Source organism: Gigantopelta aegis, chromosome 12 (genome assembly GCF_016097555.1).
Source record: "Gigantopelta aegis isolate Gae_Host chromosome 12, Gae_host_genome, whole genome shotgun sequence".
Lineage (NCBI taxonomy): Eukaryota > Metazoa > Mollusca > Gastropoda > Neomphalida > Peltospiridae > Gigantopelta > Gigantopelta aegis.
In genome coordinates, this window is record NC_054710.1 from 4,806,331 (window position 1) to 4,818,789 (window position 12,459).

Sequence of the window (12,459 nt, forward strand, 5' to 3'; positions counted from 1 at the left end):
TGGTAGACGCCAATACCTTCACTGTAGGTAAGAATGTCGCAGTGTTTACCTTGTAGACTGGTCCGTGATATGCGTGGTGGTGAGGGTGTCCGATTGAGAGGAGGTTCACTGTAGTTATGTTGCAAGTTAATTTGTGTATTCACAGTCAAAGGACCACAACTGGATATAAAGTTTCAACGTGATACCATGACGCTGACTCTCATGTGCAGTACTGGAGACTATTACAAGTCGTTTGACCTATTGGTTCTAAATATTCTAAAAGCATCATGGAGATTAGTTTCAAAAAAAGTAATACCGAAGTTTGAAACGTTCTTGAATGAGACAGTTGAAGAGAGAGCCACAGTGACGTCGAGTGCTGATCTCATCAGCATGCCAGGACCATGGTTACGGATTGAGCTGACAGGTGTAACGACCAGAGACTCGGGACAATACACCTGTTGCATTGATTACCGTACGGACGATGATGTACTTTGGCAAGCAGACACCAAGAACTTCACTGTAGGTAAGTACGTCGCAGTGTTTACCTTGTGGACGGGTCCATGATACATGCGTCAGTAGACACCTAGAACTTCACTGTAGGTAAGTACGTCTATGTACGTCACAGTGTTTACCTTGTGGACGGATGCTGCTAGTATTAGATAACAAGAACTTCACTGATACCTGTGCTAGAAGACAAAGAACTTCACTGTAGGTAAGTACGTCTGTATATATCACAGCGTTTAACTTGTGGCCGGGTCCGTGATACCTGTGCTAGAACACATCAAGAACTTCACTGTAGGTAAGTACGTCTGTATATATCACAGTGTTTACCTTGTGGTTGGTCCGTGATACGTGTGCTAGTAGATAACAAGAACTTCACTGTAGGTAAGTATGTCGCAGTGTTTACAATGTGGACGGGTCCGTGATACATGTGCTAGAAGACACCAAGAACTTCACTGTAGGTAAGTATGTCGCAGTGTTTACCTTGTGAACGGGTCCCTGATACATATGATACAAGACACGAAAAACTTCAATGTATCTAAGTATGTCACAGTGTTTACCTTGTGGACGGGTCTGTGATACGTGTGCTAGAAGACACACAGAACTTCATTGTAGATAAGTACGTCTCTGTACGTCACAGTGTTTACCTTGTGGACGGGGTCCATGATACATGTGCTGGAAGACACCAAGAACTTCGCTGTAGGTAAGTACGTCTGTATATATCACAGTGTTTACCTTGTGGACGGGTCCATCCTACATGTGCTGGATATATGTGCTGATATATGTGCTAGAAGACACCAAGAATTTCACTGTAGGTAAGTATGTCACAGTGTTTACCTTGTGAACGGGTCCCTAATACATATGCTACAAGACACGAATAACTTTAATGTAGGTAAGTATCCCACTGTTTACCTCGTGGATGAGTCTGTGATACATGTGCTAGAATACACCAATAACTTCACTGTAGGTAAGTATGTCGCAGTGTTTATCCTGTGGACGGGTCCGTGATACGTGCGATAGAAGACACCAGTACTTCAATGTAGGGAAGTATGTCGCAGTGTTTACCTTGTGGATGGGTCCTGATACATGTGCCAGAATACACCAATAACTTCACTGTAGGTAAGTATGTCGCAGTGTTTACCATGTGGACTGATCCGTGATACGTGTGCTAGCACACACCTTGAACTTCACTGTAGGTAAGTATGTTGCAGTGTTTACCATGTGGACTGGTCCGTGATACGTGTGCTAGCACACACCTTGAACTTCACTGTAGGTAAGTATGTCGCAGTGTTTACCATGTGGACTGGACCATGATACGTGTGATAGAAGAACTTCTCTGTAGGTAGGTGACTTGGGTTAGTATGTCTCTGAAATCAAAAACATAGCACACTGGTTAATTAATCATGGGCTATTGGATGTGAAACATTAGGTAATTCTGACAGGTAGTCATCAGAGAAAACAAACTACAGCCTTTCCTAATGCAGCAAGGGATATTTTATATACACTTCCCCATATACAGGAAAACACATACCACGGCCTTTGGCCGGTTGTGGTGCACAGGTTGGAATTACATTACTGTAACAAGTACAGGTAATCATTACTTTATAGACAAACACCACACAATAATCCTGTGTTTGATGCCAAGCCAATGTTTACAGTAATCGTATGTCAGATGCCAAACCTACTGTTACCCTAATTGTATGTTAGACTCCAAGAAAAGTGCTACAGAAATCGTATGTTTTACAATTGATGTGTTTTCATTACTGTTTACCCCCAATACCCCCCCCCCCCCACACACACACACACACACTCACCACCCACCCCCCTCACCCCCACCCCGAACAAACAAAACAACAAAACAAAAGCAACAAAACACAACAAACAAACAAACAACAAGGAAACGAACAATACAAAACGAGACAAAAATCTCAAAGAAAAACAAACAAAAAAACTCAACAAAAACCTATACAAAAAAACCCCAAACGAACAAAGAAATCAAAGCCCACAAAATCTGACTATGCCATGTTTTCTGTTCTAGCAACTGTTTCTACAGCTGGTCCAACCACGCCAGGTATGTTGTTTATATTAATTTGTAATTACCCTAACTTATACTTTATAGTTAGTTATATGAACATCCCAGGAGAACAAACAGTATAGTCTTGTTTTGTTGAGACTTTTGTAGGGCATAACATTTGGCATGAACGATTTTGTTGTTAGCCTGTCGGTTATGCAAAAGCAATATAAACATAAACGACGGATTATTCGTGAAGAAGCTGTACTCATTCGTCAGAAAATGTAAGACCACTTGTTGGCTGATCATGTCACTCTTTTTGGAAGAACACAATAAGATAACGTGGTAGAAAAGCTATGAAAAGCCTTCATATTGCATTCCTGTTTGATTACTGTGATCCACTAAAATTTGCATTTGTATATGAACTATTGAAGAAAATTGTTTGTGGTAACAATAAAAACCACACAAACGACATATTGGTTGTCAAAAATTACAATTGTATGCCCTGCTAATAGAAGTATTGACAAAGGAGATAGCAAAAAAATAGCCTTGAAATGGTGATACAAGCATGAGACTCTTTGAGCAGTCCTTCAAATATAATGAATGGGCGACTAGGAAATGTCAAAATGGCGGTAATTTGTTTCAAGGTAGCCAACATATTTTCTTACCGATCTCAGTTATTCACATGCATAATAATAACAACGTCCTATTGTATTTATGTTGAAATGTAATTCTGATATTTAAGTACTATTAAAATTAATGGACCTTTTTGGTGGTGAATGTTGCAAAATTTGGATTCACAGTAGGGTTATGGCAAGTATATGCTTTAGCATCACTATTTGTAAATCATATAATTGGAAGAACCGTTTGTTTGATGATTCAAGCATGAAACGCAGCACAGATGATCTCACTGAGGCGGTCTTCAAATCCAATCAATCAATGACGTCTATTCAATATGGTTGAAACAATGGAACTGTTTTATTTAACGACGCACTCAACACATTTTCTTTACAGTTATTCTGCGCCGGACGTATGGTTAAGGACCACACAGATATTGAGATAGGAGATCCACTGTCGCCACTTCTTTCGATTAGCAGCAAGGGATCTTTTATATGTACCATCTCACAAACAGGAGAACACAGAGAGCTAAATTTAGTCCAGATTTAAATGGAGTGGCGCGTTCACACACGATTTTACTTTAGCATACTAAAACGTGTGGCTGTACATAAAACGTGTAATTAAGGTAGATGAAGGTAAAAATATGACGTAATGAAACACGAAGTGCATTGAAGAATGCTTCATAATGAAATTCTATAATTTTTTCTGGATATACTGTCACCTGGGTGTGACTGTGGTGAAAGACAACGTCATCTAGGAGACATGCAACGTCACCTATCGCCGTACCAAACAATTACGATTTAGCTTGGCAGTATGGACCTGGAATCGATGAGCGTTTCCAAGCTAAAATTCACTCCTAGCCTGGACCAATATTCAGTCCGTATTAAACTAGTACGTACCAATTTAGACCAGAACAGTTTTTAATGTCAATGCTTAGTCCAGACTAAAAATGCTAGTGTGAACGCGGCTATTGTCATCAGCTACCAGTAAGTACTATAACAACTGAAGAACATAAGATTGCACCAGTGTACCTTGTTCATTACTACTAAACCACTTTACCTTATTATTGGTATCTGTCAAAATCTTCTGTGATGAACATCCTGTTTAGCTAGTCTGTCAATTAGCTCATAACATAATTAAAAGTTTGTTTTGTTTAATGACACCACTAAAGCTCATTGAACAATGAATCAAAGAAGTAGGTACGATAACAATATGCTTGCGACCCCCAATAAATCGAGGAAACAGAATTCACAATTTAGATTTAAAAGTATGTTTTGGAAATAAATAAAGGTTTTAGTGGTGCACATATTTTTCTGTGTTATGTATCGAAAGTATTATAAATCTGGTGTCAAAGTGTTCGATTTTAGGCACAATTCATGTTTTTAGCCATTTTTGCCAATTTCAAAGCATCAGAAATCTATTAGCGCAGTCGTGTTCAGTCTTCATTTTATATTTTAAACACAACACAATATTAAGACAATATAACTACTGTATAAAAATAAAGATTGAACACGAATGCGTTCATAATGAAAACAAAATAAAATGACCGGTTTGTATAGTTTTGGAACAACAAAGGGACGTAACTACGTCATATTGTGAATCTACAGCTCAATGGAGATCGCACCTGTCAACCTGTCATTAATTATTAACAATGATTTTGCACGTCAAGTGGAAGATTTGGTGATTTATCCAAGATTTAAGAAATTGGTAAGTATTTTAAATTACATTTCCTAAAATTTACTTTTGCACGATATTGCCAATTACAGTTAAGAACTAGAAAATCGACTTCATGGACTAACCAATCTTCCATTGATGAATATTATTCTGTTTTCGTTTATTATATTCCATTTTTGGGTATGTTTTTTTTTTTTTTTTTTTTTTTTTTTTTTTTAAATAATTTATGGTCTGCTGAAAACAAATGTTCATTGAATGAAACAACAACTTCATATACTATTTTATCAGCATAATTATTTCATGGGGTTGTGGTGTCACTGTAGACCGAGCGACTCCCGTGTCGTATGTTGTGCTATCGAATCTTGTCGATGGATGTTTTTTTGTTTTTGTTTTTTTGTGTTTTTGTGGGGTTTTAAATTAAAAAAATGTTTCTTATTTATTAATATTTTTCCATTAAAACATTTAAAATTAATGGTAAAAGAAGGAATTATATATATTTAATAACATTGTTTGTTATTATTGCTTCGTTGATATATTTCAATATACATATAGCACACATTAATTTAAATTTTTTTTTAAATGAGGGTTTTCTGTTTAAATGTAGGGCAAACATGCTTGAAATGTTTTGCAATTAAGTAAATATAATGTTGAATAACCTGAAATATATATTTTGTTATATTACTGTCCATGATCCTAACCTTGCTGAAATGCTTTTAGTTATGTAATGTTTTCTCTTCCAGGACACGTTATGCCAAAGCAGATTATTTGCTGTCTCTGTTTGAAGAGGTGTAAATAAGCAGCAAGAAAACGCGTTGTGAACAGTGGCCTCAAGAACTACCTCGGGAAATGCCTCTTAAGAGAAGTGGAAAACAACGAGATCATCTGCAATGCTTGTTATGCCAAGTACCAACGATAATCTTCTACAACAGTATGGCATGTTGATGAAGAATTACCACAAACCAATCTTCTGAGCCCAAAGACCATACAAGTTAAAATTCCATGAACTCCAAGGAGCCAAAAATACTGCATTGCATGTAAGAAGACTGGAAATCAGCGAAACCACTTAGTAAATATTCCTGACCATGCTGGAACACAAGCTTTCATAGACAAGGGTGTATTCATTGAATCTAGAAAGAGATGCTCTCTTACACATATTGAAAACAACTTTTTTTTTCCAAATCAGCGCTGCCAATGATCTCTGACAAAACAGTGTCATATTTTTTTTCTAGGACGTACATTGTTTCTTTGCTTGAACATATACATCATATGATGAAAAAACACAAAGTAACATCAACTTTAACATTCCATCAATGATGCTGGTTAACAGATTTAACCAAAGAGCAGTTTGTAGATTTAACGAGTTATCTACAGGCACTTCAGGCAACAGCTGTGAGGTCATTCCTTACATGCATAGGTTTATTCCTAGCAAAACTAAGAACTGGTTTCCTCAATAAAATCTTAGCTGTTCTCTTTGGTTTGAAAAGGCAACAGGTGCAAAGGATAATACATTCCACATTGTCGGCCATGATGATAAATTTGTAACTGAAAACATTGGGTTTAAACACATGACAACTTTTGTCGAATACATACAACTCCAATTGCCAGGACATTATTTTCCTCTTCACCCAATCAGGCTCTCACAGTGCTGGATGGAACATATGTGTACATTCATAAGAGTGGACATTACAATTTTGAAGACGTTATTTTTCTATGCACAAACACAGGCCGTTGGTGGAACCTATGGTTATTGTCGAGACAGATGGTTACATTTTGAGCATCTTGGGACCGTATTATGCTGGTGGCAATCACTGATGCCTCCATAACAAAACATGCCTTTTTCATAAAATTTTGAAAATATAAATGAGTGGATTCATCAGAATGATGTTTGTATTGTAGACAGAGGATTCTTGGATGCTGTGGAGTTTCTTAATCAAGAACGAGGACTTGATGTGGAAGTGCCATCCTATTTACCAAAAAGCCTACAAACAACACATCACTGCTGTAGCTAACTCCAGCAGACTGATAACAAAAGTTAGATGGGTAGTAGAAAGTGTAAATGGCAGACTCAAGCATTTTAAATATTTAGATAAAGTTGTACCTAATACAATAATCCCTTACATTAGTGAATTTTTTTTGCAAGTTATTGGAGCAATCTGTAAGGCAGAGAAAGGCAACTATCTTCAGAAGTACCTAGAGGGTAATTTCAGAAATTGACAGTCCACAGTGTATTCTTCGTGGTTTAGGTTGAGTTGTTATAGTGGTGATTGTTATCGGTCTGTTAAATGACAGTTTTATATGTTCAGAAATTGACAGTCCACAATGTATGTCTGGTGGTTTAGGTGGAGGTGTTATAGCGATGATTATGATCGCTCTGTTAAATGACAGTTTTATACAGTGTCAGAAATTGACAGTCAAGTGTGTATGTCTGGTGGTTTAGGTGAAGGTGGTATAGTGATGATTGTGATGACTATATCTTTTTCAGAAAATAAAAGTCCATAGTGTATGTCTGGCTGTTTAGATGGACGTGTTATAGCAGTGATTGTGTTAAATGACAGTTTTATATATTTTCGGAAACTGATAATCCACAGTGTATGCCTGGTGGTTTAGGTGGACGTGTAATCGCTATGTTAAATGACAGTTCTATATATTTTCAGGTGATACCGCTGGAATTGTGACCGCTGTTGTATTAGCTTTTGCTATCCCCATGGGTTGGATAATATAGAAGAGGTATTTTTTTTTAAATAGAGATCATCTTGTGATGGAAATTTAGTACAAATAATAACAAAGAAAATACGATATATTGATAGAATTCGAAAAAGAAGTAAAAGTGTTTTGGAAATAACAAAACAATACTATTTTTTGTGTGCAGTTGTGAAAACAGTCTGCTCAGAAATAAATAACTTATTTTAATTTTAAAAAATAAACAAAAACGACTTTTAGTCCGTCCCATCCATCTATGAAGATGTTTTTTTGTGTGAATAATTTCAGTTTAGTTTGACGTAAAAAAAAAAATTAAAAGTATTTTGGAAATAACAAAACAATACTATTTTTTTGTGTGCACTTGTGAAAACAGTCTGCTTAGAAATAAATAACTTATAGTTTTCTCTGTGGGAGGTATAGTAAAATTAATTTAATGTATCTATAGTCTGTTTTACAGGGAACGCCTTTTTTCATACTATGGAATTTACAAGTCATTTAATTCTGAGCCGATTGTTTTCTAAGATGCATACAAAATTAGCTTTTTCTTTTTTTTTTCTTTTTTTTTACAAAAAAACCCCTACATTTTTGTAGGATGGGACAGACTAGGCTATAGATACTTAGTGTTCTGTATTTTATTGTTTTAATGTTCTCGAACTGTAAAGAAAAATCTCACAAATGAACGAGGTGCAAACGACAACAAATCGGATCTCGATGATTGCATGAACCGTGCATGAGAAAACACACTGACCGGAGTTGAAAGCATAACGCAATTTGGGACATTGACGATATGCACCCCAAGGTCGTTTCGGTGTGGATGGCGTCGGCTTGTTGTCATTTGTTTTGTGTCGCAGAAAAATTGTTGGTATGCATCTTTTTTTTAAAAGCCATAACACATGGTGTTCCCATATCTCGCTTAAGCCGACAAGCCAGTTCGGATGAATTGAAACTAAAGTGTCTGCTGTCGCAACGGTCTCCGGCATTTTCTTCCTGTCCAGTATTTCCACGTTTTTTAATCAAATTCACACACAGCTTTCTCACAGCAACATTACTAGGAAATGCGTGAAGACTAAATTTATCGGCTTCTGTATTGCTACAGCCGCCAACAGCACGCCGTTTAACCATAATAAACACAAAAGAAGCAATGAACAATGGTGCTGACTATCGAAAGCAGTTCCCTTCGTGACGTCACGGATCAAATCTTACGGAAATTCCCGAAACGAATTCAGCTGGTTCTGTTTTTCAGGGGAATATTTTTAAATGGAAAATATACCGGTATATATTTGTTTTACTTTTTTTTTTTTTTTTTTTTTCTAATCATATTAAATAATATCTTGATTGATATAGCTCAATACATCATACATCTGGCACAGCACTTTAAATCTGAAAACGAGTTCATACTATTGTACTGTTCAACTATTTTTATTTCTAACCATTTTGCTCAATAAAGCCTTGAACTGCCCTAAAACATACACACGCGCACACACACACACACACACACACACACACAAAGGGCGAGAGAGAGAGAGAGAGAGAGAGAGAGAGAGAGAGAGAGAGAGAGAGAGAGAGAGAGAGAGAGAGAGAGAGAGAGAGAGAGATATTGAGATTGAAGGGTCCATGGAAATAACCTACGATGTCAAAATGTTGGTATTTTGAGATAATTAAAGTTTAATGTATACAACTAGTAATGCAATCGTGAAATATTTACACCTAAGTAAACGTGTGTTACAAACAACCCTGAATGGCCTATCATAATTCTAGAGTGTTTTTTTTGGGTTTTTTCAATTTCATTTTCTTACTGTAACTTTGACATCACTCATATTAATTAAACAACTAAACCAATAGTAAAATAATCCAGCATTTCCAGCATAAACCAAATCTGCAGATTATGCAATAATGTAGAAAACGCTATTTAAAAATATATATATATTCTTAAAATAATCAATTCCTGTTTCACTAGCAAGAACAAGAGGTTCTCGCCAAAAGGGCTTAGAAACCTAATTATAATGATAAATACAACTTTGATTTCCAAAAACGTTCTAAGGTGAGAAAAACGAAATCCATCGCAATACTTGGAATATTGTGTAATGTGTTTTAGGGTATCAGCTAGCAAGTCCATGCCATCCATGAAGTAATATCCAATTAACATTTACTAAAACCATAGACTTGATAATAGTTGGCAAATTGTTTATTATCTTCTTTTTATTTTGGTGATCATAACACATTAATTGTTTAATGACATTTCATGTCGTGTATCACTGGGAATAAAACAAAGATGATATTTCTTTACAGGGTAAAGCATGCCACAGGTGAAGATGAGCATAACGCACAGACAACTCGAAACAAACAATGAAGTTGACAACCCTGGCTTCTCAAATATGTCTTAACTAGTTTTTTTCTTTTTATTTAAAAATATATATTACAAACACAGCTTAAATGTCTTAAATGGATGTTATTTGGGTGTGGTTCGTCGGGTGTCCTATGTTGGTTGTGGTACGTGATACGTTGGGTGTAGTACGTTGGGTGTGGCACGTTGGGTGTTTTACTTTGGGTGTGGTACGTTGGGTGTAGTACTGTGGGTGTTTTACGTTGGTGTAGTACTGTGGGTATGGTCGTTGGGTGTAGTCCTGTGGGTGTTTACGTTGGGTGCAGTACTGTGGGTGTTTTACGTTGGGTGTAGTACTGTGGGTGTTTTACTTTGGATGTGGTACGTTGGGTGTAGTACTGTGGGTGTTTTACGTTGGGTGTGGTACGTTGGGTGTGGCACGTTGGGTGTGGTACGTTGGGTGTAGTACGCTGGGTGTTTTACGTTGGGTATAGTAATGAGGGCTGCCCAGATGGTACTCGCATATTCGGCAAGGTCATTCCAAAAGTGAGTATGGGTGCCATTTTCATTAGTGACATTTGTCAGATATTCATAACTGATGCCAAAAAAAACCCGTGTAAATGTTTGCAGCTTACCACTATGTATCTTAAACATGGACAACAACATGTGATTATATGTCCCAACCAGAATGTCCAAATTGGCCATCCACCAACATTGCGCTACATCTGGTCATGGAGTAACCAGATGAACCCTTCAGCAATATGATATGCTACCCTGATGCCACATGCATGACTACTGACAATAATTTTCTACGGTTTGGTACCCCGACATAAAGCCCTAATTCGATGCACGTGACGTACTTGACAGCCGTCATGGTAGTACTCATGATGGGTGCCACAGGTGGGGCAGGATGTGCTCACCTTTGGCGAACACCTGGTGTCACCACTGTTTCGACTGATTCATCAGTGCTTCGGCACTAGCATGAACAAAAAAAAATGGTTCCTTTCACATTTGTGTCTCTAAAAGCAATAAAATATATCAGTCCCGGTTCCTTTATATCTCTGTTGATATATCATATCTAGATATAGACTGTGAAAAATGGTATGATTCCACGCATGACTTGCAAAATAACAACAAATTGTGTGGCTAAAAATGTTAGGAGTGTAACTTTTGCATAACAACAACTGAAAGTATATTTTCTAGTAATTGCCGAGTGGAAATAACTCAAAATATAATGATTTTTCCGTAGTATATTTGTTCTGTTGTGTTACACAATACAAATACGTGTACTTATATCTCTCCTTAAATCCTCGTACTTTTAATATCTGTGTGTATATTTCTGTAAGTTTCTGTAATAATGTCAGCTACACTCAAATATTAGGGGTGTAACACGCATCCTTCCTTTTGCGTATTATTGTGTATCGTTTTGTCTGATCTTGTATGTGTTTCTTTACTTCATTGGAGTACAGTGGGGTGGCATTGAGTATCATCACCAACAAAAACAAAACAACTCCTAAACATGATTTCACAGATCCAATATATTGTCATGCCACGTGTGTAACATTTCTAGCATAGTCCACACGTAGAGAATTATTAGGCAAGTCTTAAAAGCTATTATAATATCCATATTGCATTTTATGCAAACAATAGTATATATAGAATTGTATAATTCCGGCCAATTGACATACATTCCATATACAAATCAATAACATTTCACAAGTGGTGCATATACGAAGGATGAACAATTAAATATGTTGTTAATGAAGCCATAATGCATTTTCAAGAGATTTGCCAACAACAATAGGTAATCTGTTTCTGTTTTGAACTGACACCAACTGCAAAAGTTTAAACATATATTTTGTTTTCGCCAGTGGTATTTCTAATATATATTGAACATAAATGCATGCAAAATGGACATTTCTAAATAAAGTGATACTCATCCTCTATATCATTCCAATTATATATCTGGTATTTTCGTTGCGACCTTTCAATATCATAATATATACCTTTTTGACCAAACAACTGGTGAGAAGAAACACTATAGTTTGTGATAAGAGAAGTTTAACAATCTGGCAATGATACAAAACATATCTATTAAATGATTCTCTTACACACCCGTTGGTGAGAACATTATTCGTTATTTTTGATAACACAAACATGTTACGATATATATACGTGCGTTAACAGTTTAAAGACATGTGACTGGCTGCTGCTAGGTGATAGCAAGTCCACCAATGTCATACAATCCAAATAAAAAAGGAACGGTCGAATTGATCACTCTGCGATATACAAGTTAACCTGAAATCGACGTGTATGTGATGCACAAGTTAATCTGAAATTGGCATGTCTGTGACGTACAAGTTAACCTGAAATTGACATGTCTGTGACGCACAAGTTAATCTGAAATTGACATGTCTGTGACGTACAAGTTAACCTGAAATTGACATTTCTGTGACGCACACGTTAATCTGAAATTGACATGTCTGTGACGTACAAGTTAACCTGAAATTGACATGTCTGTGACGCACAAGTTAATCTGAAATTGACATGTCTGTGAGGTAGAAAGTTAATCTGAAATTGACATGTCTGTTATGCACAATTTAATCTGAAATTGTGATATCTGTGACGTACAAGTTAACTGAAATTGACATGT

The 12,459-nt window shown here is 36.5% G+C and overlaps 1 protein-coding gene and 1 long non-coding RNA gene across 2 annotated transcripts in view; one reads left to right on the top strand and one right to left on the bottom strand.

The window, feature by feature from the left end:
- The window catches only part of LOC121386821, a 106,073-nt gene that overhangs the window by 34,344 nt on the left and 59,270 nt on the right, over positions 1-12,459 (bottom strand). The window lies entirely within an intron of this gene.
- On the top strand, positions 248-10,121 carry LOC121386823. The gene is made up of 4 exons (XR_005959712.1): positions 248-502; positions 2,519-2,551; positions 7,438-7,510; positions 9,773-10,121. It is a non-coding gene; the product is annotated as an uncharacterized LOC121386823 (long non-coding RNA).